At 38.5% G+C, this 27,979-nt stretch overlaps 1 protein-coding gene and 1 long non-coding RNA gene across 6 annotated transcripts in view; one reads left to right on the top strand and one right to left on the bottom strand.

Moving 5' to 3' along the window:
* PINX1 (PIN2 (TERF1) interacting telomerase inhibitor 1) overlaps nucleotides 1-27,979 on the bottom strand; it is a 102,464-nt gene that overhangs the window by 38,149 nt on the left and 36,336 nt on the right. The window lies entirely within an intron of this gene.
* Nucleotides 137-26,936, top strand: LOC125092944 (uncharacterized). Its single transcript, XR_007125111.1, has 3 exons — nucleotides 137-410; nucleotides 10,275-10,328; nucleotides 26,847-26,936. It is a non-coding gene; the product is annotated as an uncharacterized LOC125092944 (long non-coding RNA).

Genomic DNA, 27,979 nt, shown 5'->3' with positions numbered 1-27,979 from the left:
TTCAACTTTGTGTTTGCACATGTTGCTACTTCTGCTTGAAAAACCTTCCTTGTCTCTTCTCTTACTAACCCATTTGTCCTTGATGGATAAGCTAGGACAACACCAGGGAACTACCACCTCCAGGAAGAGGGAGCCCACGTGTGCACCTCTAGCACAAGTTACGAAACTGCACTGAAATGATAAACCACGTCTCTCTTCCAGGCCACTGTGAGCTCCATGGGAGGCTGCACCAGGCTTTGTCTTCCCAACCCATTGTTTTGAAGAGTGCCCGGCACACTGCAGGTGCTCAAGAACTGCCTATGGAATTCATGAACGAGGTAAAGCAGATTTACAGTAAAAAGAAAATCTTGGTGACTGAGTTCATGAGACATTGGCAAATGGTATGCCCTATGCAGACCACAGGAACTCAGGTAAGGTTTAATGATATTTTTGGGATCTTCAGATTAACAGTTGTATTGACAGGTGAATGTAGTAGAAAAAAAAAAGGAAGTAGTTGAGGGACGTGATTGCTTTAAAGTTGTGATGTATGGCTCACAGTATATACAACTCAGAATTGAAACAAATGGCATTCAAATAAATCTGTATCAGTAAGTATATATATCATACATCGTGTATCATATATGGTATGATTATAGCTTCAAACTGTATTAATTACTAACATTGTAAGTTGTACTATATACAGTTTTAATATGTAATATGCATGATTAAACAAGATAAGCCATTATATTATTTGAGACTCCAATCGTACAGCCCATTTTAGGTATTGCTTAGCCTTTTCCCCTATCAAGCATCTCTCATTGCCGTGTGGAAACAGATTCTCCATTCACACTCAAGTTCTGTTTCACACCATCTTCTTCCCACTTCCATGTATTTGCCAAGTCACACTCCCTAGATTGTTCCACAACAGACTATTCCCCAACCCTTGTTAACATCTATTGAGTGTGTACTATGTGTCAGTACTTGCTAGGGATGGATATCTTAGCCTTGAGGAGCTTCTAGAAGCCTAAGTTTGAGGTAATTCCTGCCCTCAAATCTTCTATGAGCATCTGCATTCCTTAAACTACTTTAAATAGCATTTTATCTGGAGAATCCTTCTATTTGCTGGTCCACAAAAAATAAGCAAATTATTATTTATGGCACAAGACTTTTCTGAGCCAAGAGTTGTTTTCCTGAGCTTTGTTTGTTCAAATGTTTTGACCTAGACACTTAATGTCCCCACTGAAAAGCTTCAAATGGGCTCATGCTTAAGGAAGAATACATGTGTCCAGTAGAATGGAGGCACTTGTTTTAATTTTTATTACGAAAGGTTATTAATTTCAATAATAAAACAAAAAGGACTCTACTTTCCAAAACAAAAGTAGAGTGTGTTTATAAGTCATTTAGCCTCAGGGATATCTGTCAAACCAATATGAACACAGTTAATATTGTTATAACAAATCATGATAATGTGAGTCACTTATGAGCATTTTAGTGTATTCCTTATTGCCTGCAGAGATTTAACTCAAGATAAAAGTAAAACAAATATTATTTCAAGGAGTATCTATTAACAGATTCAAACAAGAGGCAAAAATAATTCAGTTGGGGTGTGTGAAAGCTATGCTGCCTAGAATAGCTTTCACATAAGAGGACAACTATACTCAAAGATTTACCAATGGTTTTAAATTTGAACAAGTGTAAACTGTTAAAAAATCAATTTGCTAATTGCTTAGCAGTTGTCATTAACATAATAACTACTAATTTTTCTCTTCAAAAATGAGAATGCTATGGGAAGGCAACGAAGGGTTATTTCCAGGAATGGGCTCTCAGAAGAACCAAAATATTAATGCCCATTCACTGGTAATTTAACATCAACTAAAATCTGTAATTACAAGTATATTTTAAAATATATAGATCTTAGGGGTGCCTGGGTTGCTCAGTTGGTTTAGTGGCTGCCTTTGGCTTGGGTTGTGATCTCAGGGTCCTGGGATTGAGACCCATGTCAGGGAGTCTGCTTCTCCCTCCCCCTGCTTGGGCTCTAATAAATAAATAAAAAATCTCTTAAAAAACTAAAAAAAAAAAAAATTATATAGATCCTATAAACATTCACAAACACTTCCACTAACCTATGAAGAAAGCAACTTTTGTTTTCTCACAAAAAGCAGCTTTATTACATACTGGCTGAAGGCTGAAATAGTATTACAGTCATACCTTGTTTCCCTGTATTTCACTTTACCCTACTTCACAGGTACTGTATTTTCTATAAATTAAAGGTCTGTGGCAACCCTGTGGAACAAATCTATGGGTGCCATTTTTCCAAAAGCATTTACTCACTTCATGTCTCTGAGTGTCACATTTTGGTAATTCTTACCATATTTCAAACATTTTCATTATTTGTTATGTTGATCTGGAAGCAGTGATTACAACTCACTGAAAGCTCAGATGATTGTTAGCATTTTTTAGCAATAAAATATTTTTTTAATTAAGGTATGTACGTTTTTCTTAGACAATGCTATTGTACACTTAACAGACTACACTATAATGTAAACATAACTTTTATACCTACTGGGAAACCAAAAAACTCATTTGACATGGTTTATAGTGATATTTGATTTACTGTGGTTATCTTCAACCAAAGCCTTAATATCCCCGAGGTATGCCCATACAAAGTAAAAAGGACCACACTTTTTGCTTGTTATTACTTTTAAATGAGAAGAAAATGGATGACTTCAGATCATACTTTTAGGATTTAAAACTAAAAACTGAGTGCATAAATATTTTTAAGGTAATTTGTTTTTAGTGACCTCGGATACATAGAGTGCTCTGAATTCTTCCCAGGAACAGAAAGACCATTTATCTATTGTATTTATTCAGGGTAAGCTTCCTTGTCCATGTCAGAATGGGAAATTTAACATCACTGAAGAAGAGAAATGGTGATAAAGGAGGTAGAAGGCAGAAATTAACACATCATATGTTTCTGAATATTCACACAGGCTAAATGTTAATGTTTGTCTAGAAAGCGGGCATTCATTTAGAGAATCAGAAAATAAAACTCAAAAGTATCTTGATTTTACAAGTGCAAAATTCCAAGATGAATTCACTCAACAACACAAATCACTTGGGCTGGGTGATAGTGCTAATATCAAAGTAAGAAAATTCACCAGACCTGTGTGACTAAGGCCTATCAAACCTCCACCCCAGCCAATTAAGTTCACAGAATTTCTCTAACTTGGCCACCGACCAAGGACTTGGCTCATTCCCATGCTGTCTTTCTTAGCCGCTATAATCAATGAGGCAGAAAAGGTCCTTTCTAAAAGTGCCAACAAAAATTTTCAGCAATCAGTGTCACCTCAAGCAAAAACAAAGTCTTTACTTTGTAACTTCAGGACTTACTTTATAGTCACTGCTTTTAACAAAAAAACAAAACAAACAAACAAACAAAACAAACAAAAAAACCCCCCAAGACTCTTAAAGCTACTTTATTACCCTAAACAGGTAAAGTTAAAATGAACATGTTCTCACTTTTTAAAATCTACTCTATGGTAGGGAGTTCCACATATTATGACAGTCACCAAAAATCAACAAAAAGGCCCTTATTTATTCACAAACATCATTTGCATCTTTTTCATGCTGCCTAAGCAGTCGTTCCCTTTCAACTGAACACAGAATTTGTATGGGTGAAAAAAACAGCAACTGCTTTCATTGCCTGAGGTATTTAAATCCTCAACAGAAGACAGTAAAGGTATGTCATAATGGGAATTGGCTAAGGACTTTGGATGCTAAGTGGTGGAAAGAGCTCTGAAATTTGGAGAACTAGTGAGTTCAAGTGAGAATGAGACAAGATTTCTAGGGTTACAGATAATGATGGTGAGAAAAAGCACATTCATTAAATGCTAAATGCATGGAAGTAACTTGTCTGCTCACAGAAGAAAGGCTTCTTAGGAACCACAGGGAAAAACCAGGTAGCAGGGCAAGGAGTGCTTCCTCTGAAGTCAAAGACCCCAGGCAGGCAAACGGCACAAGTATCCTCTGGGCGTAATGGAGCTTAAAGATCTTTTGATTTGGTTAACTTCAGAGTGGAGATAATCTGTAACAATCTGATGCATTATATCTTTTATACTTTGTATTTCAGCCTCCATCATAGTGTCTGTCACTTGGCCATCATATCAAGTTTCAGAGAGTAGAATGGGAAAAAGAATGACAGTAATTCTCTATTATATCGATGATTCAGTTAGCTAGGCATGCCTCTACTTTGCTTTTCTATTTGTTTTGTTTTGTTCTGGTAAGACATTTTCCTTAAAACCATAAAATGTTTAAGACACAGGGAGGCCAAGAAAACTAACTTGTTGACTTCTGATAGGTTTTAAAAACTCATTATTCTACCCCAATTTTTTTTTTAATTTTATTTTTTATAAACATATATTTTTATCCCCAGGGGTACAGGTCTGTGAATCGCCAGGTTTACACACTTCACAGCACTCACCATAGCACATACCCTCCCCAATATCCATAACCCCATCCCCCCTCTCCCAACCCCCCTTCCCCCATCAACCCTCAGTTTGTTTTGTGAGATTAAGAGTCACTTATGGTTTGTCTCCCTCCCAATCCCATCTTGTTACATTTATTCTTCTCCTACCCCCTTAACCCCCCATGTTGCATCTCCTCTTCCTCATATCAGGGAGATCATATGATAGTTGTCTTTCTCCAATTGACTTATTTCGCTAAGCATGATACCCTCTAGTTCCATCCATGTCATCACAAATGGCAAGATTTCATTTCTTTTGATGGCTGCATAGTATTCCATTCTGTATATATACCACATCTTCTTTATCCATTCGTCTGTAGATGGACATCTAGGTTCTTTCCATAGTTTGGCTATTGTAGACATTGCTGCTATAAACATTCGGGTGCACGTGCCCCTTCGGATCACTACGTTTGTATCTTTAGGGTAAATACCCAGCAGTGCAATTGCTGGGTCATAGGGTAGTTCTATTTTCAACATTTTGAGGAACCTCCATGCTGTTTTCCAGAGTGGTTGCACCAGCTTGCATTCCCACCAACAGTGTAGGAGGGTTCCCCTTTCTCCACATCCTCGCCAGCATCTGTCATTTCCTGACTTGTTAATTTTAGCCATTCTGACTGGTGTGAGGTGATATCTCATGGTGGTTTTGATTTGTATTTCCCTGATGCCGAGTGATATGGAGCACTTTTTCATGTGTCTGTTGGCCATCTGGATGTCTTCTTTGCAGAAATGTCTGTTCATGTCCTCTGCCCATTTCTTGATTGGATTATTTGTTCTTTGGGTGCTGAGTTTGCTAAGTTCTTTATAGATTTTGGACACTAGCCCTTTATCTGATATGTCATTTGCAAATATCTTCTCCCATTCTGTCAGTTGTCTTTTGGTTTTGTTCACTGTTTCATTTGCTGTGCAAAAGCTTTTGATCTTGATAAAATCCCAAAAGTTCATTTTTGCCCTTGCTTCCCTTGCCTTTGGTGATGTTCCTAGGAAGATGTTGCTGCGGCTGAGGTCGAAGAGGTTGCTGCCTGTGTTCTCCTCAAGGATTTTGATGGATTCCTTTCTCACATTGAGATCCTTCATCCATTTTGAGTCTATTTTCGTGTGTGGTGTAAGGAAATGATCCAAAATTTTTTTTTTTTAAAGATTTTATTTATTTATTTGACAGAGAGAAATCACAAGTAGGCAGAGAGGCAGGCAGAGAGAGAGGAGGAAGCAGGCTCCCCACTGAGCAGAAAGCCCGATGCGGGGCTCGAACCCAGGACCTGGGATCATGACCTGAGCCGAAGGCAGCGGCTTAACCCACTGAGCCACCCAGGCGCCCCAGATGATCCAAATTTTTAATTGGTAATTTCTTCTCTTAGTGACCTAGAGCAGCTTTCCTAAATGTGTTCTAAGAGATATAAACAGGTAGTTTTTCAAAAGAAGGGTCCACAGTCCAATAAGTAACAGAAGCTTTGGAGATGTACCATATTCATTACCACATAGAAGTCTCTAAAAGGATGCAGTTTAAACAAACAGTTACATAATTATATGTTCAATCTATTGTTTCCCAAGTGTATTTGAACACATGACATGACAACCATCAGCCCCCTCCCCTCCTTCCCCCACAACATCTATTAATACCATCTCCTGTTCCATGGAACACCTCTGGAAAACCCTGCCCTACAGCAATGCTGAGAGAATTAATCAGAAGAAAGAGTACCACAACTTGAACTGAAGCTGATCCAGTCCCAGTCTCCCTAACCCAGCTGAGGCCCGCCTAATCAATCTGCAACATAGTAAAGCAAAACAACTGCAAGAATGCTGCTGAGCTACACTCAAAAAGACCTGGTTTTTGAACACAGTCGTGACACTTACAAGTTACTTTACTTAACCTCTCTGAATCTACCTCGTATTTAATACCTGTCTTATGTATCTCTTAGGTTTGGTGCCTAATAGTGAACAATGTTGAGACTGTCCTCTCTACACTAAAATGATGATTATTGCTGAACCACTTTCTGTCTAATAAAAAAGCTCCAGTTTAACACTATGGACCTTCTGCATTTAGCTCAGGTTTGAGGTCAAACCTGCCAGGCAGAGCTTGAAGCAGCCTACAGTGGAGCTCTACTGATCTTCATTAAAGTTCTGAACACATGTTTTATGACTTAAAGGAGGTCATAAAAATATAGCTGTTAAACAGCTTTCAGAAGATAAACATGTTCTAAATCATGCAGGTTACTGCAGTTTGGGGAATATTAATAAATCATTATTTTATTCACAAAAAGAGAACTTCTGGATCAAAGATTTAGAAAAGAATCTAAGCACAGACACCTAGGAAAAGGGACACCTGGAATTCACTTTTATTTCTAGTGTTTCATCATCATGACAAAAAGCTCCCCAAACCATCTTTTGATATTTTCCAGTATATGCATTTAAACAAACAGCATATAAAATAGTCATAGAAAGAAATTCATAGGGGTGCCTGGGTGGCTCAGTGGGTTAAAGCCTCTGCCTTCGGCTCAGGTCATGGTCTCAGGGTCCTGGGATCGAGCCCCGCATCGGGCTCTCTGCTCAGCAGGGAGCCTTGCTTCCTCCTCTCTCTCTGCCTGCCTCTCTGCCTACTTGTGATCTCTGTCTGTCAAATAAATAAAAATCTTAAAAAAAAAAAAAGAAAGAAAGAAATTCATAGTAATTTCTTTAAACATTTGGTCACTTAGTCAGTAGGAAATGGTAAAATAGCAATTAATGTCCTTTCAGTTTCTGATGGAGAAAAAAATATGCATTAATATGATATGCATTGGATTATGTCAGAAAAATGTTAGTCAATAATGCAATGAAGTATAAAGTTCTAAATGATGAATTAAGTCAAAACAACAACTGCTATTTTTATTTAATAAGAAATAAAAGCAAGTAATTTTAGGGAAAGAAAAGTGTATTTACCTTGACTTTTCAGGTATAAAAGCTACACTAGAAGAGAAGAATAGATCAAGTGAGACAGAATCCATTTTGGATTTGTCCTTCTGAGTGCTTCTGAGATCATTGCAAGTGATGTGCTTCTGAGATCACTGCAGACAGACAGACAGACTTTCTTTGAATAACCTAGTCAGCCAAAATTTCGGAAAAGTTAACTGAACTTCTCCTAGAGTACATCTGACCACGGTATGGCTTGTTAAGTGCCCACAAAAATGTGTTTGTGTGTGTGCATGTATTGTTGAAATACAAAGAGAAGCATAATCCCCTGCCTCAAGAAGTTGCCACTTAAAGTTGAATTTCATGCCCTCCCAAATCCATTTGCCTTTAACTGGAAACAACTCAGAATGAATTATTGTGGCTACATACTACTTTTACCAGTTTTTAACTAGCACATGGTTAAAAAGTCAATGCATACTTTCACTCAGTATATATAAAGGTAATACAAAATGGAAATTATTAAAGAAGAGAAAAATACATAATTTCTTATTATCAATCAAGCTTGCAGCTAGGACTCCTGATTGACCAAAGCCAATCAGGCAATTCAAAAGCTGTATCGGTGGGTATTTCGAAAAAGTCCTTTGGCAGTAAGCTGGTTAAAACTAAAATCCCTCCATAGTCCCATCAATTGTTTTTGTTAAGTCTTTCAAAAAGGGAAAGCCACCCTTTCTAACTTCTTAGAAGTAAATTCTTTTGAGTCTAAAGACCTAGTCAATGTTTTTGAAACTGCACACCACAGTCACCTGGGGCTCGTTGAAAATGCCTATTTCTAGAGTCCAGTCAGCCAGAGCCTAAAATAAGCATTTTTGACAAGCTCACCAGGTGATTCTTCTGCCTAACAATTTAAGAACTGGAGGCAGTGAATAAATTACTGCTCAGGTGCTCCTCCTAGTGTCAGCTTTTCAGAAAATACTCCAGTTTCCCCAAATTGGGTGTAAGAAGCAATTACAGTAGTGCTCCCTTAATTGTGGCTACTTCCAAGACCCTCCCCCCAGGGGATGCCTGAAACTGCAGAGTACCAAACCCTGAATATATATGTTTTTTTCATATACCTATGATAAAGTTTTATTTATAAATTAGGTACCGTAAGAGATTAACAATAATTAGGAATAAAACATAACAATTTTAACAATATACCACAATAAAAGTTATGTAAATGTGGTCCCTCTCTCCTTTGCTCTCCAAAATATCTTACTGTACTGTACTCACCCTTCTTCTTATGAGGATGTGAGATGCTAAAATGCCTACGTGATAAGATGAAGGGAGGAGGATGTGTGACAAAAGCACTGTGACATAGCAGCAGGCTCCTGGTGACCCTCTGAAGATCCATCATAAGGAGGATCATCTCCTCTGGAACCGCAGTTGAGCATGGATAACTGAAGCCATGGAAAGCGAAGCCAAAGGGGAGGACTACTGTATTTCATATCAGAACAGCAATCAATCACCACCCAAATCTTTAGTTACCCGTGGTCAACCCGGGATCAAGTCCCACATCGGGCTCCCTGTTCAGTGGGGAATCTGCTTCTGCCTCTCCCTCTGCCCCTTCGCTAGTATGCTCTCTCTCTCTCTCAAGTGAATAAATACAATCTTAAAAAAAAAAAAAAGTTATGTTCACTCCTTGAAGTGTTTTGATGTTGCTGCTTTTACATTACAAGACAATCAGTCCCCTTCAGGCTCCAGAGGCCTGGCAGTTGCTAGGGAGATGATGAACAGACATGTCTGCTCCTGTTTCATTTTTCTCCAGCCTGGCTCTGGCTCATTCACCTTATTCTGCCTTCGATAGCTGCCAGAAAAGATTTTGGTTCTTTTCCCAACCAAATCTGTCTGGCTCATGAAAGCCCATGTTTGATAAGGTCTGAAATGCACAGGTGACGAGCCTAACCTGGAGCAAGCTTGCAGGGAATGACGCAGCTGCTCAGGCCAAAGCTGGGTGGGTAGCAACACCAAGAGCTAATCCTACTCGCTAGGGTGCAGTGGACACAAAACATGGCGTCTGCAGGCACCTGAATGAGGATGCACGGCATCTGAGCAAGCAGCCATGGGCCATGAGAAGAGTCAGCCAACAGGAGAGAAGAGAACAACATTTAAGGACTACGGATTTGAACATGGATCTTAGGAACTTTCCTGGGCAAAGTAGGTTTTTATCCAAGTTAGAATGACTTCGGATGAAGCTGAACAGGAAACTTACTCTGAATTAGGGTCAAGGTTATTCCTTGCTGGGCAATTTGTCACTAGCTGCCTCCTGAGGTTCAGAGAGATTAAATTCCTGCCTCAGGCCACATGAGTCACAAGAGCCTAGGCAAGACTGAGACCCAAATATGCATACACCCTGTACTCTTCCCATCATCCTACACTGTTTTTGCATCTGTTACTTCGTTAAGATTTTTGTCCTTCTTGGTTTGGATTTAAATTACATTTTTCTATTGACATTGTCACTTACACCAAGTGAGACCCTAGATGCAGGAACATTACCTAATAAGAGTCTGACATACAGAACATGGTATGGATCTTTCTTAGGGTTTAACAAAAGCTTTAACACTCCATATGTATACACACATCTGTCCAATTTAAGAGTGACTTGTTGCTCAACTGTACTGACACAATCAGATATTACTGCAGGGTTTTAGCCAATGTTCATAATAATTACTTAGTCATTCTTTTATTGAGAGTGCTGTTCTGAGTAAACTGGGTTTTTCTTGGTCATGGTTAACTAAAACAATAAAGTGGAGTTTATCTACATGATCTGGTTGAGAAAAAAGTACAAATTCCTAGTGTGACACCAGTCTTAAAAAGAAAAGGACACTACTCTTTTCTCTGTGCTTTCCCACAGCCTCCAACCACAGCGCCTGACCAAAGTGCTGGCATACAGGACCCATGTATCTGAGTAAGTGGACAATGCCTCTGGCCCAACTCTCCTTTCTGCACAAGCAAACCCTAAGTTTGTAAAGACAGCCAGACAGCTCCTTGTTGGATCCCTGGCGTACATCTCTTCAGCTCTACATTTTATTGTGTCAAGCTCAGCGAGATACATATAAATACATGTCATGTATGTAGTCCTACTAAAAAAGGGAATCCTGGAACATATCAACACATAAGAGAATTCACAGATGAATCATGTCTCATCCTGCAGAGAGCAAAGAACGGTGAGAGGAAATAAAGAAATGTAATGGGTTTCCATTGATAGATTACAGAATTGCCCCTTAAACTCTATCTTTCATAGAGTAGAGTAGGGGAAAATGAGCAGGATCCTGGTATTTGCTTGGACTTACTTCCTATCCTTTCAAAGACAACTGGACTCTTTACATCCGCTTTATGACTTAATGAGTCTCACAGTGCTATCATCCAAGTTATTTTACCCATCATTTCTAGGTGAAGAAGCAGAAGCCCAGAGCAGGTGAGTGGCCAGGTAAATGGTGTGATGCCTTTATCTAGAAGTTAAGGCTGGAATTCTCTCAGACCAGCCCTTTGCTGGTCAAGCTCAGACTCTATGGACCTTAGTATCCTTTTCTTAAAGTCAAAAGGAGAACCAGGTGGTCTCTTTCAGTTCTAAACTTTTCCACTTATCCAAAGTCACACTGAGGATGAAGTGACAGAATTGGGACTTTTACTGGTACTGTGGTTTTAAAACAATCAATACTCACTGAACTATACTAAACCAGTTCTAATGAAATGGAACATCTGTTATCATTGTATTAGCATCCCGTTCTGGATGCTATGTGCTTGGAATCAGTATCTCAAGAATCCCAACAGCTAGACCAATAAGTTTGTCTAAAAGATAAGGCACATCTATCACTGAGCATAGATACCATCATATTCCCATGAGAGACTCTGATGGTCACAGACTGAAAGTGGTAAAGAAAACATCATATCATGTACCAAAAGCCACTGAAATGCGGCCAACTTATGGTGCTGTTCCTCCAATGTGAAAGGGAAGTAGAAGATATTCTATATGCCTTACAAGTCACAACTGTCTCCTACCAATAAACTGAAAAATGTACATGGAAGAGAAAAGAGCCCAAAGACTTCCAAGTAATGAACAAATAAAAAGGAGGCTTAGGAGATAGAGGAGGGAAGAAAGAAGATTTAGAGTAATCAAGAAACTCCTTGGAACAAGTCATAAATCCCTTAACAATGATGCTCTGAGCATCCTGCTTCTCCAGAACAAATAGAATGATTTCAGGAATAAGCTCACGGAATTGACAACAGGCTGATGAGACAAACCTCTGTATTTACACAAAGTGAGTTACTCACACACTAAAGATAATTCGCTCAGAACTCCTCATTACACACACACACACACACACACACACACAACTCCTCATTACACACACAAGGATAAAACTTTACTCTATGAAAACAACTTTCAACCATGGAAAACTGATTAAATTTGGATATTCCAGATCTGGAATAGCTTTGCATTCCACTCCTTCATTCCATAAAACAACCACTTTTTGAACCTGACCCCATTCTGGGACTGCTATCTCTTGCCAGAACCCAAATGATGATGTAAACCTATTAGTGACCCTGTATTACTAAATCTTCCTCCCAGATCTAGATTTCCCAAGCACTCATGAGTAGACAGATGATAGTGGACCCAGGAGGAATCAAGTACTCTGTCTCCACACCTCATTCTCTGTCCCATGCAATTGGGATGATGAACCATACATAACCATACATAAGGAATATGGCAGACCCATAGGTGTGGGAAGATGAAGTGCTCAAAGAACAAGGAACTTATATTCTGTGAGAGACTCAAACTAATCATTATCTTTCATCCACTTTTATTCTGTCTCTCTGCTGGCTTCCATCCCTGATTTCTATTAATATTAATATAGATGACAAGAAGACTTATTGAAAGGACTTGAGGAAGAAGTAAACTAGGACATAGGACAAAAATAAACTGGGCACTAACAACTTTGCACTTGAAGGATGACCCTGACATTCTTAACCTACTATACAAAATAATTACACCACTCTTTGAGCAAAGCTAAATAAATGTTAAATAATATTATAATTAGGAGATTCTTTACCAAATTTTAGGTTGTGAAAACTTTTAATTATATACACAATCAGTGGACCCCCAATATTATTATCAACAATTAACAAGGTTTGCCACATTGCTACATCATTTCTTTAATCTTCGTGTATGTACTTCTAAGCAAATTCTGGATAATGAGTCATTTCACTCCTCCTTCTTTCTAGATGTCTAAAAAATAAGGAAATTTTCTTACATAATCACAATGTCATTAGCACATCTACCAAAACTGACAATAATCCTTTGACATCATCTAATACACAATCCACAATCAGATTCCTCAACTGTCTCATGTGAATCGTCTTATGGTTCAAATGAGGTCCCACAGCAGGCTTACATATTATGTCTAGTGACTTCTATCCCTTAGAGTCTTTCTATCTACAGTCTCTTTCCACCTGACAATCCCATTTGTTTTTTCATACCACTGACTTACTGCAGAAATTGGGTCAGTTGTCTTAAACAATTTTTCACATTATGGATTTTTATTTGCTTCCTCAGAAGGTCATTAAGCTTGTACCACCAAACACTGTATTTTTTGAGCGAAAGTTACTTCTAGAGACCTGAAAAGATTTTACTTTAAAGCCAAGAATACTTCCTAGATTCATATGCATATGTCAGGTGCACACAAGTTCTGATTGTTCTACTTTTAGCATTACTAAGATTGATCAGTGATAGTAAGTTCTTTTTTAGCACTGGAAAATAATTTCTGGTGTTGAAACAGATTTCCACAGATTACCATGGAAGTGAATTTTAAGTAACTCTTAATAAAGTGGATAATGAGTAAGGTTGTTATGAGTAACCAGAAACTTAAAACAGTCCTTATATAAAGTCATCAATTAAGAAGCAGGAAAATTAACCTGCAATTAAAACAATACACTTGATTCCCATGAATATTATAAAAGTTCTATCTACCGATCCACTGAATTATACCAACTAACTCACAGTTACCTAGTTTCCTAATGAGCAACTACTAAAGATGCTGAGCTAGTGCCGATGAAGTGACAGTCATGGCCTCTGCCTCAGGTAGAATAGCAAGACATATTCTATTAAAAGGATAATAAGAGAGATTACAAACTAAGAGCATACAGTGACAGCAAACTCAGACAAATGCAGAGTTCAGTGAAGGGAAAGACCATCGTAGGAAACCCTTTCATGAAGATGTTACTCCCTTGAGGGCAGCGATTCTTGTCTGTTTTGCTTACTGCTGCATTACCAGTGTCTAGAAAAGTGCCCAGCACAGAGGCATTTAATAACAATCTGACTGAATACATGAATGAGCCAGGACTTAAAATACAAATGCTTGTTCGACTAAACAACTGTCCTTCTCTCCCTACTTCAATGGTGGGAGGCTAGACTTGAGCCGCACTGGAAGACTCAGGCAGAGTGGACAAGGCAAGGGCAGTGAAAGAGGAGCCAATGGTGTGGGGAAACAAAGATGTGAGAAGACAAAGGATGTCTGGAGCTGACTGAGACAGTCCTGGCGATCTGATTTTGAATCAGCAGGTATTAGCTCCTAGACACAGACCAGGCCAGTTGGTAGAGGGCCTAGTATACAAGGCTAAGGACAGTGCATTTGTTAGACATAGGAATCATTGGAGCAGGGCAGTGATGTTACACAAGAGAGAGTTCATGAATATAGGTAAGAGAATACCCTGAAAATAGGAAAAACTAGGGTCAGGCAGACCAGTTAGGAAAGTAATTCAATGGTAATAACAATTGGTAGTAATAATGGCCATGATTTTGGTAAAAATGGAAAAGCAGGATGAATGCCATAGGTATTAAAAATATAAATAAAATCAACAAGAGTTGTTGATGATCTGACTGGACATGAAGGTCAAAGGAGAGAAAGAAATCAAAGATCATACTCAAGTTCATTATCCAACTATGCTGGGCAAATACAACATATAGTGATGGAAAAGGTATTGGCGTGTTTACTTTGTTTACCCTACAACGCTGGGTACATTTAATCTACTCGTCATCATTTTCACATGAAGTGATCCCACCAGTACTTCAATCTAAAACTCAGGACCAGAGAAAGGTAAGGCTTGGCTCAAAGTCACAAAAGCAATTACCAACAGATCTAAAGACCTAAATGGAGATCTTCTCTTGTCCCTCAGTCCATTACTCTTTCCATTTTGACATCATAGCTAGTTTCCATTAATCTTTCTCAATAGTACAATTATAATTTCTAAGAAAGGCAAACCTGTCAGGAGGTGATGCCTGTCTCTCCTGGCAGAACACCTTGCATTCTTTTGGTGGGAGAGGAAAATGGGAGTCAGGGGCAAGATGTCTAACCTACGCCTTCCTACAATGTGTGGAGAAAACATAAAATAGATCTAGCTTGCTGGCTACAGGAATAACACCCAAAAGGCTTCCATGTCAGGGTGTTAATAGCATGTATGTCTGGAGGCTCAGGGTACTTTCTGCAATCCACTCACACATTTGTATACAATAAATTAGGAATTACATATTTCCATGATATATAGTTGTCTAAAGTAAACTGAGAAACTCAGCAAATTACCCATGCTTAACCAGTAAGAACCAACACTAAAGCTGAAAGAGGGGTGAAGAAAAATATGCCACTTTCTTCACTTCAAAAGGGGGACAGGCTTCTTCAGTCTTCCTCAGGCATATATTCTGAAGGCTGTAATAGGAGATAGTCATGAGGGGGAGGAGAAAGAGTGAAGTGGAGGAGAAAGTCCACATGAGAGACCAGGGATAATGTAAAATTTAGAATATTTCCAGGCCAATCTTATCTAAATGTACCTTATAAGGAAGTAAATCTTGAGGAGCAAATAAGTTTTTTTTGTTTGTTTGTTGTTTTAAAACACAAATAATGCTAGGGCCAGGAGTTGAAAACAATCCCCACCCCTATCTCACCCCTGGCCCAAGTCTTTTGAGATAAAATAGTTTACATTTGAAATTAATGGATGAAAGAAAGGGTTGTTAAATTTCCAAACAATTTTTCTTCTGATGTGAAAGGGTTTCATCTTAATGTTTCTGACCCCTTCTTTAGTGATGATTTGGCCAATATCCCTGTGTGTTAGGCTCTATCCACTTACAGAATGGAAAACAAGGGCTATTTTTCTCTCTAAAATAAAAATGTGTAAGAAAACAAAGGGTTTAGTCTCTGGAAAGACCAACCTTGAGAAGTTCTGCCAGGTAGGACCAAGTTGCAGCTGGAGGGCAAGGCAGCCAGAGTATGCATGCAATGTCCTTCTCACCCCATCCATCACCAGAACCCAGGCCCTGTTCCCCAAGCAACAGTGCCTTTCTAGAGAAACTGAGCCTCACTGAAGGAAAGCAGTGGTGCCTGTGCAAACAGAACTTCCAATTGGTGGGCTACCAACAGACTCAAGTAAGAGTCAGACAGCAAAGGGACATCAGACTATGAGGAAAATCTCCAACATGAAAGAAACCAAAACCAAAAGGAAAAATGAGCTCAGAAGAAGAGAAAAACCACCAGGAGTTCTCATAAAATACTGTGCTCAGAGATAAATGTATCCATGAAACAAGAATAGGGGGGTACTGAAAAATAAACAAAAAGGAACAATCGGATCATGAGAAATAGCTCTTGGAAATTAAAAATATGAGGGCAAAACTTAAAATTTTAATAGGGAAAAAAAAACCACAAAAAATTTTAGTAGAAAGATTGGAAGAAAAAATATCAAGAAAATATCTCCAAAAGTAGAAGAAAGATATAGAAAAATAGAAGACAAAAGATGAAAAAAATCCAAGGAATAATTCAAGATGCTCACTGTGTAATAGTGACCTCTAAAGAAAACAGAGGAAAAAAATACCAAAGAATGGATAAAAAGGTTAAATTTCCAGGACTGGTAGAAGGACATGGATCTTTGCACTGGAAGATGTGTCAAGTACCTAGTGAATAAAAATACCCAACCAATCACACTTCCATGAGAATTTAGAAATCCAAGGATAAAAAGATCCTAAAAACTCCTAAAGACAAGACAAAGAAAACAGATCTATGTAAAGGACTGAAATAAAAACAGCAGGAATGGAAATCAGAAGGGACTAGTCATACCTTCAAAATCCTGCAAAGAAAATGGTTTTCAGCCCAGAATGCTACAACCCACCCAATCTGCCATGGTATTCGGATAGAGATCTTGAGAACTGTACTCCTTCTCAGAAAGCTGGCAAAAGATGAAGGGGGACAGAAGAGGTAATGGGAGCAGAGCGCAGGGGAAAGTCTGGGATGCCAGTGACGGAGCAAACCAAATAGCCAGTCAGGGTGATGAGGAAGAAGGGGGTCCTAGGAGGGCAATCCCTGGGGAGAAAACTGCACTGATTAGCTGGTGTGCTCAACATGGCAGAAAGTTGGATATTAAAAGGTTACTAGGGGGTACAGGAAAAATTACATGGACACGCCCTTTGTTCCCCACCAGAAAACAATGCAAAATTATAAAAGGCAATGTACACTTATAAAAGAAATTAGAGTATACTATTTGGCTTGGCAAGGAACAATATTTACATAGTCATGAAAATGTAGATACCAAATACCAAATTAATAATTATGTCAGTACTTTGAGTGGTAAGAAGGCCTAACCTACCAAAACAGAAGTTCAGATGATGTTAAAAAAAAAAAAAAATTAACGCATCAAGAGTGTCAATGTAAGATATTTTAAAATATGAAAATAAGTACCAGATAATTTTAAAAGAACCGGAGCACTTGGGAGGTGAAACAGCATGGGATGTGATGGAAGAATGTTGCTTTTCTTTAGAAGCCAATGAGGGTAACTTAATTTTTAAAATCAGTATGCATCTATTACTTTGATTAAAAAATAATAACAGACATTCAGTGAGTACTCACTATCACTACATGCCAGGGACTATTTCAAATGCTTTACAGGTGACTTCATTTAATCTCCAATCTAATAATTCTTTTAGGTAATACTATTATTATCCCATTTTAAAGATGAGGAAATTAAAGCAGATAGGGGTTGGGTCATTGGCCCAGGAGCTCACTGCTAGCAACTTGATGGAGCCAGGATTCAAATTTAGGCAGTGTGGACCAGAATCCAGAGATCTTATTAACTTCTGACGAAGCCAAGAAAATGTAATTCCATAAATTATTTTGGAAAAAGCAGATTTTCACCTATCAATAAATGTAGACAGTCATAACCAATCAGACTAACAGACATGAGTAAGTGGAAAGCATTTCTTTTCTCATATCTAAAATCCTATATTTTTCTATCAACAATAAAAAAACGTAGCCCAAACAGCAAGAGCAGCAGAAAAGAAAAAGTTGGAAAAAAATGCAGTCACACAAAGTATAGTTAAAAAATGACTAAGTTTCCTTGATATATGAATTTGTTGGAAAACCATTTATCAACAGCCTGTTTCTCTCTACCAGAGTCCCTCAAGCCGAGAGCCATGTCATTCCCCTTTGACTGATTAATTAGCCAATCAGGGGACATTTTTCATTGTGAGGCATGATGGTTTATTCCAGCTAATGTTTGGTCTCTAATGGCGATATATTAAAGCCAACTCGGCTATTTTAGCCCTGTGGAGTGACCAAAAGAAAGGGATAGAAGATAAATCAAAAGAGCTCCCTTCAGTTTTCCTTCAGTCCTTAACAAAACCCCCAAGGAGCAAATGGCTGGAGGAAAGATCCTCTACCAATAAAAGAAAAAAACAAAGAAAAGAAAGGTAGAAACGCCTTCAAGCCAAGGGGATCCTTTCCTGTGTCTGAGGAGCAATAATTTATCCTCTGTTGATTAACAGACCACTGATAGAATAGGCACTAAAAAGTCAATATCTAGCTCTTCTTCCTTTTATCAAAAGCTGTGCTCAATAGAAAATCTAGCTCGGCAATGCTTCTTACTCACTTGGAATGATTTCACCGCTGAATTAGAAGAGGCCAAGAGTAACCTGATCTTGGGCACTCTTCACACTACGATCGCACTCCAGTCAGGCAGTTGCCCATTGTGGGGCAAGTTCTCCAAGCTTCTCATCCATCCCTATGCCTGTGACAGGCACCAAAGCACAAAGATCTTTTTATAAGTTCAAATATCAGAGGAATACAACTTCCCAGAGAAGAGAGATGTGAATATTCACATACCCAGGAAACAGGAAGCACTTCTCAAATATGTATAGTATACTGCCTAGCCCGTTCAGCAACATTATTCTAAGCAGCTACTCCTTGCTACCCAATTCCACACTTATGTACATAAAACTAACTGGCTTTCTCACCTTCAACTAGGCCAAAGATTACAAATTAGCAGTTGTGTCAAATGAGATCACAAACATGTTTTACTTGTCTGGAACAAGATCTACCACCACCACTGATTTCAACATCATCATTATTTTATAAATCTTGGGAACTTTTGGGCAGGATATCAATTTTCCTGATTCCCTGTCATCTTAAAATTAGACTACTTACATACACATTTACAGTCAGATACCTGGACTCCATGGACATTTGAGACCCAGGATAAGCTGGCAAATAGAAAGAAAAGGCATAGAAAAGAAGATGTACCAAGTTATGTAACAAGTTACATCTTCTTTACAATACCTTGTCCATTCACAGACTCTTGCCCTTTGTACCAAGATCAATCATCAGTTCTCTGTAGATTTTTCTGGCATCATGGTAAAAATTAATGGTTCTCTAGTCTGTTTCCACAATGTTTAAAACATACTTCAATAACTGAGTTCAATTCAATAAAAACTTTACTGAGAGCCTACTTCATGCAAGGCATGGTTCTAGATGCTTATATAGAGTACAAAAATTCCTGCCCTCATGGGGCTTCCAAACCACTGAGGAAAGACGGTAAACAAACAATTCAATGTATCGGGTGGCAGTAACTGCTATGGAGAAGAATAAAGCAAAGGAAATGGTATAAGAGTGTCAAGGTTTTTGTTTTGTTGTTATTGTTTGTGTTTTCAATTATACATAGGGTAATATTTGTACAAAAGTGTGAAAGAGGAAGGGGTAGGCCATTCCACACAGAGGAGCCACCAAGTACTTAAACTTGGGGTGGGAGCAGTCCTGAAATACTAGAGGAACAGCAAGGAAGCCAGTGTGATGAGGGCAGAGCAGTTACCAAATACCCAGAAGATGAGGTAGGGCAGTAGTGAGTGTGTGTCTATGTATATATGAGAAAGAGAGAGAGAGAGAGAGAGAGAGATAGGGTGGGGGTGGGTGGCTATGACATACAGAATTCTAGGCCATTGTAAAAATTTGCTTTTTGCAAGGTTTTGAAGACAGTAGTGACATGATCTCAATTACATTTTCCAAAGATCACTCAAGCTGCTATAGAGAAATACACTGTAGAAAAGACTCTTACACTCTCCTAAAGAATCTGTTACATTACATTCAAGATATTTCTCTAACTGTGTCCTCTAGCAGAGGACCATGAATTCCATGAAGGGGGCCAAGTCCTACTGTCTTTGCAGCTTTAGCAATCAGAGCAATCATCAGGACACACCACATAAATTTTTATAACCTTTTAAGTTTCTCCAGCTTTTCCATTATTAAATAAATGCCAACAAACTATGTTTACTGTGGAAGAAGTAAGAAATCAGAACTTTACATAACCTGTAAAAGGATATCTTTTGTGTCTGGCTTCAAAAGTATTAACAGAAGGAAAGATTGTACTAGGTACAAAATATCACTTTGGTTCAAATTCAATATCCTTGGTAAACTATTCACTACTTTGTCCTTTCATACCTCCAAGTATGTTATGTTGCTCAGATGAACTTCAGTGAAAGAAAAGGGGAGGGTAATGGTCTCCCGGTGCTTCCTAAATGGATTATCCCTCAATTTTCTTAGATGGCATTTAATTCCACTTGTAAATCGCTTCTCGGCCTTTTGGCTAAGATCAAGTGTAATTCCACTTGTAAATCTCTCCAAGCGTTAAATTTTCTATGACCTAAGTATTTGTACTGTCCACTCCCTGTCTGAGGAACATTTTTTATATCTAAATCTCTGAAACTCACATTAAAACTCTGTTTTCCCTTGCTACTGTTAATGGAATCAGACTAATTTCCATTGTGATGACCAAAACAGTCCTGCTTGGTGCAGTGGCATAAACTGGATGATCTGAAGAGTCTACTTGTCCTTGAGATCCTATTATCTTTCCATAAACAGACTCTAACAGTACTAAAACACTGTAAATCTTTGGGGAACAGGGATAGCATCAAATACATTTTGAAACTTATTAAATTCAGTACCATCATCTCCATGAATACTCAATACATGTTGATGATGATAAAGAGGTCTTATCTCAGTTTTCGCTCATTTATTTTAAAGCAATGAATTCTTTACACACTGAACAAATGCCAATACATCTACCCCAAATTGTATAGGACATCACATTAGAAGGAAGATAACTGCTTTAGTTATTACTCATAATAAATACCAATTCTTAAAAATTGATATGCTAAGAAATCCACTATAATTGCTGTAATGGCAAAATGGCAACAAAAAGCCTCCTTGCTGGAAGACTATAAAAGGGAGGATTTAGGGCACCTAGGTGACTCAGTCGGTTAAGTGTGTGACACTTGATTTCAGCTCAGGTCATAATCTCAGGGTCGTTAAGACTGAGGCCTGCACTGGGCTCTATACTGGGCGTGAAGCTTGCTTAGGAGTCTCTCTCTGCCCCACTCCCACCCAGGACACACTTTAAAAAAAAAAAAGGAAAGGAATTATTGGCAATGAGTAAGTTTACACAGTACATTTATATTAACAAATATTGCTCAGCATGTGACTATGCACACATGGATTAAAATTTTCTCATTACTATGTTAAGTTTATTATTCACCAGCTTAAATTTGAGTGTGTTACCAATTATAATGATGACAGCAATCTTAGCAGCAGCAACTAAGGTATGTTGGGCACTTACTGCATGCTAGAGACTTGCTAAGGCTTAGCTTAATTCTTGTTAGATAATTTATTACCCCATTTTATGACTGAAGAAGCTAAGCTTTGAGAGGTTAAGTAACTTGCCCCAAATCAGTCTTCACACTAACCATGGGCTCAAAAACAGGCTTATCAAATTCTTACAGTGCCTGCTCTCAATGCCATACTCCACTGAATGAGCCTCCCATTAGAAGAAGCGAGAGAAATAGAACAATTCATTAGATGACATGATTTCCTCATTCCACTGGTTAAGACATCTACCAGGTTCACCAATGCACAATCACAGAGCCACAGAATGACAGCTCCTTAGAGAGCCATTTCAGTTATCTAGGTAACAAACCGCTGCAAAACTTAGCAGCCTAAAACAACAATCCTTTCATTATCACACACTACTTCTGTGGGTAAGCAATTTAAGAAAGAACTTGGCAGGGTGGGGCTCTGGCCCCAGGTTTCCCTAATGTGGCTATGATCAAAAAGTGATTAGAGCTGGCATAGCAATGGGTTGGCCTGGACCTCTTTCTCTTCACAGTCGTGGGAACCTTTCCACATGTTTCATCCAACAGTACTAGTTCTTTTTTACAAAGCATAACAAACAAATCTGTTTTTTTTTTTTTTTTTTTTTTTTAAAGAATATTGGTAAAACCATCTGGACATTCAAAGTCAGGATTTCTCTTTAGGCAAGGCAGGGGTTTTTTTGTTTTTGTTTTTTCCTTCTTCTCTTTTTATTGTATTATTTTAGTCACCATACAATACATCATTGGGTTTTGATGTAGTGTTCCCAGATTCATTGTTTGTGTATAACACCCAGTGAATTGCCGATTTGCTAGTTCCTGTATATAACCTGCACCTCCAGATACTTTCGTTCCCAATGCCCATCTCTGAACACACTCTTAAAATATGGCACCCAGGCCTCAAAGAATAGTTCAAATACAGTCACCAGTGCAGAAAATGAGCAAAACACCTGTTGCCTTCAGCATGCAGGCACAAGCGTTCTGATACAGCCCAGGCCTGTATGTGGGATAGCTGCCGTATTTACATACTCTGGCTTATGTAAAGCTGAGGTCAGGTTACAAATCCTTGCCTCTAAATTAATTCTCATCTAACTGCTATCAAATGAGATCTTTCCAGGATTAAATGAGACTTTACACATCTTCATAAAATTTCATCTATTTAGTTTTGGTTAAATAAAGTGTTTTCCAGTTTAGGGAGATTATTTTGAATCTTGATCCTATTATTAGTGGTCAAGGGGCACCTGGGTGGCTCAGTGGGTTAAGCCTCTGCTTTTGGCTCAGGTCATGATCCCGGGGTCCTGGGATTGAGTCCCGCATCAGGCTCTCTGCTCAGCAGGGAGCCTGCTTCCCTTCCTCTCTCTCTGCCTGCCTCTCTGCCTACTTGTGCTCTCTCTGTGTCAAATAAATAAATAAATAAAAATCTCTGTTATCGGTGGTCAAAATGATGATGAGAATTATGGAAGTCATCAGAGCTGGCAAAAAAACTCCAAACTTTAGACCTAATTAAATATATTATTTGGCTTGTTTGTGGGCTTAGTTTAAATTTATCTCTAACTAAACGGTTCTTCATTAGAAGACTGCTTTAGCAAATACTAGGCTGGGAAAGCTGTGTAGCTTTTGAATCCTGATGCCCAGATCTGGGGTAAGAAGGGGGAGGCAGAGTGACAGAGGCTGTAGGAAGGGGGAGAGGTTTAAATTTAAGAGTTCACATCTGGTAAACCATTTACAAAACTCAACCTAATTCATGAATATAGGTTATTAACATGAACATTTGGAACAAAGGAGGAGTAGCTTTGATTCAAGGACATTTCAAGCAAAAATTTTAAAAAAGGACTCTTCTTTTCCCAATGATCTTCCCTTATGAGGTAATAAGGGCAGTTTAGATTTTAATAGTTATATAATACTTCACTGTACTAATAAAAGCATATTTTATGTAATGATATTCTATTTGGTATTTCAGAAAATACATTTAGATTCTATAGAGTGTATATTTTTGATATCATTAATAAAGTTATAACTGTAAAAACAAAACAAAACAAAAAAAAGTAAGGGCAGTTTATAGAGCTAAAACAATGGTCAAAATAACCCATGAACTCAACTAGCCAAAAGAGAAGGGTTTGCTTGGAAGTGTAGGTTCAGATTTGACAATCAGTCAGAAATGGAAAAGAAAGGAGATTCATGATAACTGACAAGAAAGGAACATAAATCATGCTTTGGTTCAAAAAGCAAAAGCCCTCAGGTTATTCAAGCAAAGTAATCATTAACTGGGGTATATAAGAGCATATAAGAAATACAAGGTTTCTAATTCAATCATGTTACAGAGGTGAAGAAATTGACAATTATTTTGCCAAGAGCCTATGTCAGAAACCTGCTGTTGAGAGAAACAAAGTAGGAATGCTGGTAACACAGTCTTAATCCTTGATATGGTTTAGGAGTATTTTCTGTAGTGATAAGGCTGAATCAGGAAACAAGCTGGATAGAGGAAGGAAACTGCAAAAGTGGGGGGAGGGAAAAAAATGAAAGAAGCAAAAAAAAGGGGGGGGAGTATCAGGAAGTTCAACAAGATAGGAACTAATGGAATTTGTTTTTCAGTGTCTCCTATTCCAACTTGCACATCAAGTGAGAAAAGATACACACACATACACTCTTGTATCTATAACTCCTGGCAGGCACTGGCCAGCACAAGTACCTGCTGCAGGTCTCGGGGGCCCTAGTAATTTCAGTTCAATATGTTTGATCATTTCTTTGTCTCCACAGAAAGTGCATACATCTCCAATTTAGGTGAACTCCAATCCAGAGTTATTGTCTCCTTAGTACAAAGATGATGGGGAAAGGAAATGAAGGACTTGGAAATTAAAAATGTACAACCAACCATTCCCACACAGAGCAGTGTGTTAAAAGTTTTCTGAGTGATTGGTAGTTTGTGATGATCTTTCACTATTTAAGCAAGTAGTTCTGAATAGCCAGATTCAGATAGGACACCAGTGCCTCCAGATAGTCTCTGTGGCTGGAGAAAATACTGAGCACCAATAAAGTCAGAGAATAGTTCCTAGAGACAGGAAGGCTCTGTTCCTCTACAAAATACAAAGTTCACTCCTACTACCCTCACAAAGAAAATTTCCATTTTAAGTGATTTTTTTAAGGAAGAGATTTATTTTTATTTTTATTAATATTTTTAAAGATTTTATTTATTTATTTCACAGAGAGACAGCTAGAGAGGGAACACAAGTAGGGGGAATGGGAGAGGGAGAAGCAGGCTCCTCCACTGAGCAGGGAGCCTAACATGGGGCTCCATCCCAGGACTCTGGGATCATGACCTGAGCAGAAGGCAGAAGCTTAATGACTAGGCCATCCAGGTGACCCTTATTTTTTTATATTCATATTTATATTTATATTTTTGGTTTTTTATTTACTTAGCACAGTCCTAGATTTTGATGATTATTTTCAGATCAAGAACTCTCTGGAAAATCTGATACAAGTTTTGGACTTACATATCCATACCTACCTGTACATATACCCACAAATTCTGCATGCAATTTAGAGGAGTTTACCAACCCACTGTAATGAATGTACCCTGACATACTGCCCAAGGAGCTCTCCTATACTGACACATGATAATTACATCACTTTATACATATACATCACTTTATAGTTTCATATACTTCTGAAATTTCTAAAGTAAATGACTTAATCGTTGTATCTGGACTTGAAAAACATCAAACAACCTGATTTTTTACAAGGCATTTTCTAAAGATCTGTAAGATAAAAGACATAAAACCCAGCAGAAGACATAAAATCTAGCAGGCATTAAGTGCCCAAGGTAGATCATGGAAACTATGATCAGGCCTTAAAACCTTGGTACTGATCATTACTGATGTGAGCTGACTCAGCATGTGACTATGCGAGATCAAGTGGTTCATACATACAATATTCAATTTTGAATTAGACAATTCTGTTGACAGCAGCATCTGCTGAGGTCAGGGATAGTGTGGGGGAGGGGGTGACTATAACTGAGGTAGTATGAGGGAAATGCTTGTGTTGAAGGTACAGTTCTGTAGTTAACTGAGACAGTGGTTATAGAATCCACAAATGTCATAAAGTGGCACAGAACTACACACATGGATTGCTAGCAGTGTCAATTTCCTGGCTTTCCTCTTGTGTGATAGTTATGTCAGATGTAACTACTGGGATAACTGGGTGAAGGGTACAAGCAACCCCTCTGAACTATCTTTGCAACTTCCTATACATCTGTAATTACTTCAAAATAAAAAGATTTAAAGCAAAAAAAGGTCAAAAAAATCTGTTATTAATCAAGGGCTGCAGCTATTAGGTATAAATGTATTCAGATTCTTCAAATCCTATGAGACTAGAAAATGCACACGTTAACACAGCATCTATGCTTCAGAAACTCAAGCTAAGTCTTTCTTAATTCAGTTCCAACAGCAAAATAAAATTGTTCCCAAAGCTGGCCCAGGCATTTGTAATCTGCTTCCTGAACCTATCAGAGTTCAGTTCTGCCTGAAGGCAAGGTAGTGATTTTGAAAGCAGAACCACTATTTTCAGCAAAATGAGAATATAAAAGTCAACCAGTTTCCCACAAAGTGATGATAAAATATTAACTACTTATGCCTTTGACAAAATCTCAAAGAAAACTTCTAAGGCATAACTAAGATCATTTAAATGTAGATATTTATTTATTTATTTGCAAGAAAGTTGACCTATGGTACAGGGGAAAGGACAATGACTCTGGAGTCAGAGGGACCTGGACTTAAATCCCATTTGTACCACCTTGGACGTTTATAACAAATCCTTCTGAGCATTGGTTCCCTCACTGCTAAAAAGGTGATAATGCCTCCTTCACAGAACTGTTGGGGACAAATGAAATACTATCTGAACTGGCCAGCACCGTGTCTGGTACACAGATGCTTTATAAGGTTGTAGTTTCTTTTCTGTCATTACAACAGTCAGGGGTTGTAGAAATTAGTAAGTTCGGCTTTAACTTGAGAGGTTGGATATCACCCAAACTAGATGTGGTCATTGTCCAAGGTTCTTTAAATCTCGATGCAAAGACAAGATCAGTATCAGCTCCTTATCCAGAGCACCCACAGAAATACCTATGCTAGCATTCAATACTGCCATGATGTCTGAGATTCTTCCGGTATCTGACCTCCAGGAGCACCTTTACCTTGGCAATGCCAACTACAAATTCAGGCCAATGTTGCTATGGGGGTCAAGGGAGTAAAAACAAAGTGATACTCCTTCCAACTGCAAACAGGAGCCAAAAGAGGTGGTATTTTCAAACAAATCTGATCAAAGTCCTCCTGCCCTTGGCTATAAGGACTGTTGTAACTAACACGATAAGGTTTCATAGCAACAATTTATTCAGGGAAGGTACAGGTGTGCCTCAATGAGAGCTAACTCTCTATGTGAACATCGACACACATCTAAAACAAATTTAAAAGTGACTCTGCTTTACAGGGAGAAGTAAACCAAGAAACAGCCTCTCAACTACGAAGAACAAACTGATGGTGAGCACCAGGACAGGGGTGTGGGGGTAGATGGGTGAAATAGGTGATGGGGATCAAGGACTGCTCTGTGATAAGCACCAGGTATTGTATGGAAGTGTTAAATCACTATATTGTACACCTGAAACTGCTAGTACACTGTATACTAACTGGAATTAAAATAAAAACTAAAAAAAAAAAAAAAAAAGGGACTCTGCTTTACAGTAATATTTTTTTCCTTGGTGTCTTAAAAATGTGATTAGGTTTCAATACCCTCCCATCTTATATATACATGTAGCTATGTATTAGATGTAAAATACCACAGAGGCCCTGTCGACTTATGCAGGGCATGCAGCAGTGTGACCAGCAGCATTAGCATCACCTGGGAGCTTCTCAGAAACGCAGACTCTTGGGCCCCACCCCACTCTCAAGAACTGGAATCTGCAGTTTAACACAATTTCCAGATGATCTGCGTACGTATTAAGATTTCAGAAGCTCTGTCCTAGGCAGTATTCGTAACCCTAAAGCCAGAAGCTCTCCCAAATGTTACATAACAGGGCTTCCACTAGTGGCTCTCAATCCTCACTCCTAATAGTCACCCAAGTCATCTGGGTAGGCTTTATTTTTAAATTAAAAGTATTTTTATTCTTCTCTTTTTAATACCTATTCCTGGACCCTGACTCCAAATTTGGATTTAACTGGGCTGGGCTGGCACCCTGGCATTAGCATTTTTCTTAAAGCTCCTTAAGTGACTGAGTGGAAGTGCTGCTGAGGACCACTGCTACAGACCACGCACTGCACCCTGATATAACACTGCCTCACCAAACAATCAGGATTTCAAATGCATCTACAAGAGGAAAACCTTAAGCCAGAGTGAGAGATTAAGAAGTGCCTGGATATAAATCTTAAACAACAAAACACAGTATTATATCAAGGCTGGTCTTCTCCACACCAACTACACTGAAATAGACTTTCCCTGGGCTAGTACCAGGGAATTGTTGCCGAAGATCCTCAAGTACAGGCTCACAGCAACATGGTCATGAATGACTACACCACCAAAAAGCCAAGAAGTGCTGGATAGTGTTGAAAAGTTTCATGGCACCTAAC

The sequence above is a fragment of the Lutra lutra genome, chromosome 2, assembly GCF_902655055.1.
Source record: "Lutra lutra chromosome 2, mLutLut1.2, whole genome shotgun sequence".
NCBI lineage: Eukaryota > Metazoa > Chordata > Mammalia > Carnivora > Mustelidae > Lutra > Lutra lutra.
Note: the sequence above shows the minus strand (reverse complement) of the source record. Positions and strands in the feature narration are given on the sequence as shown.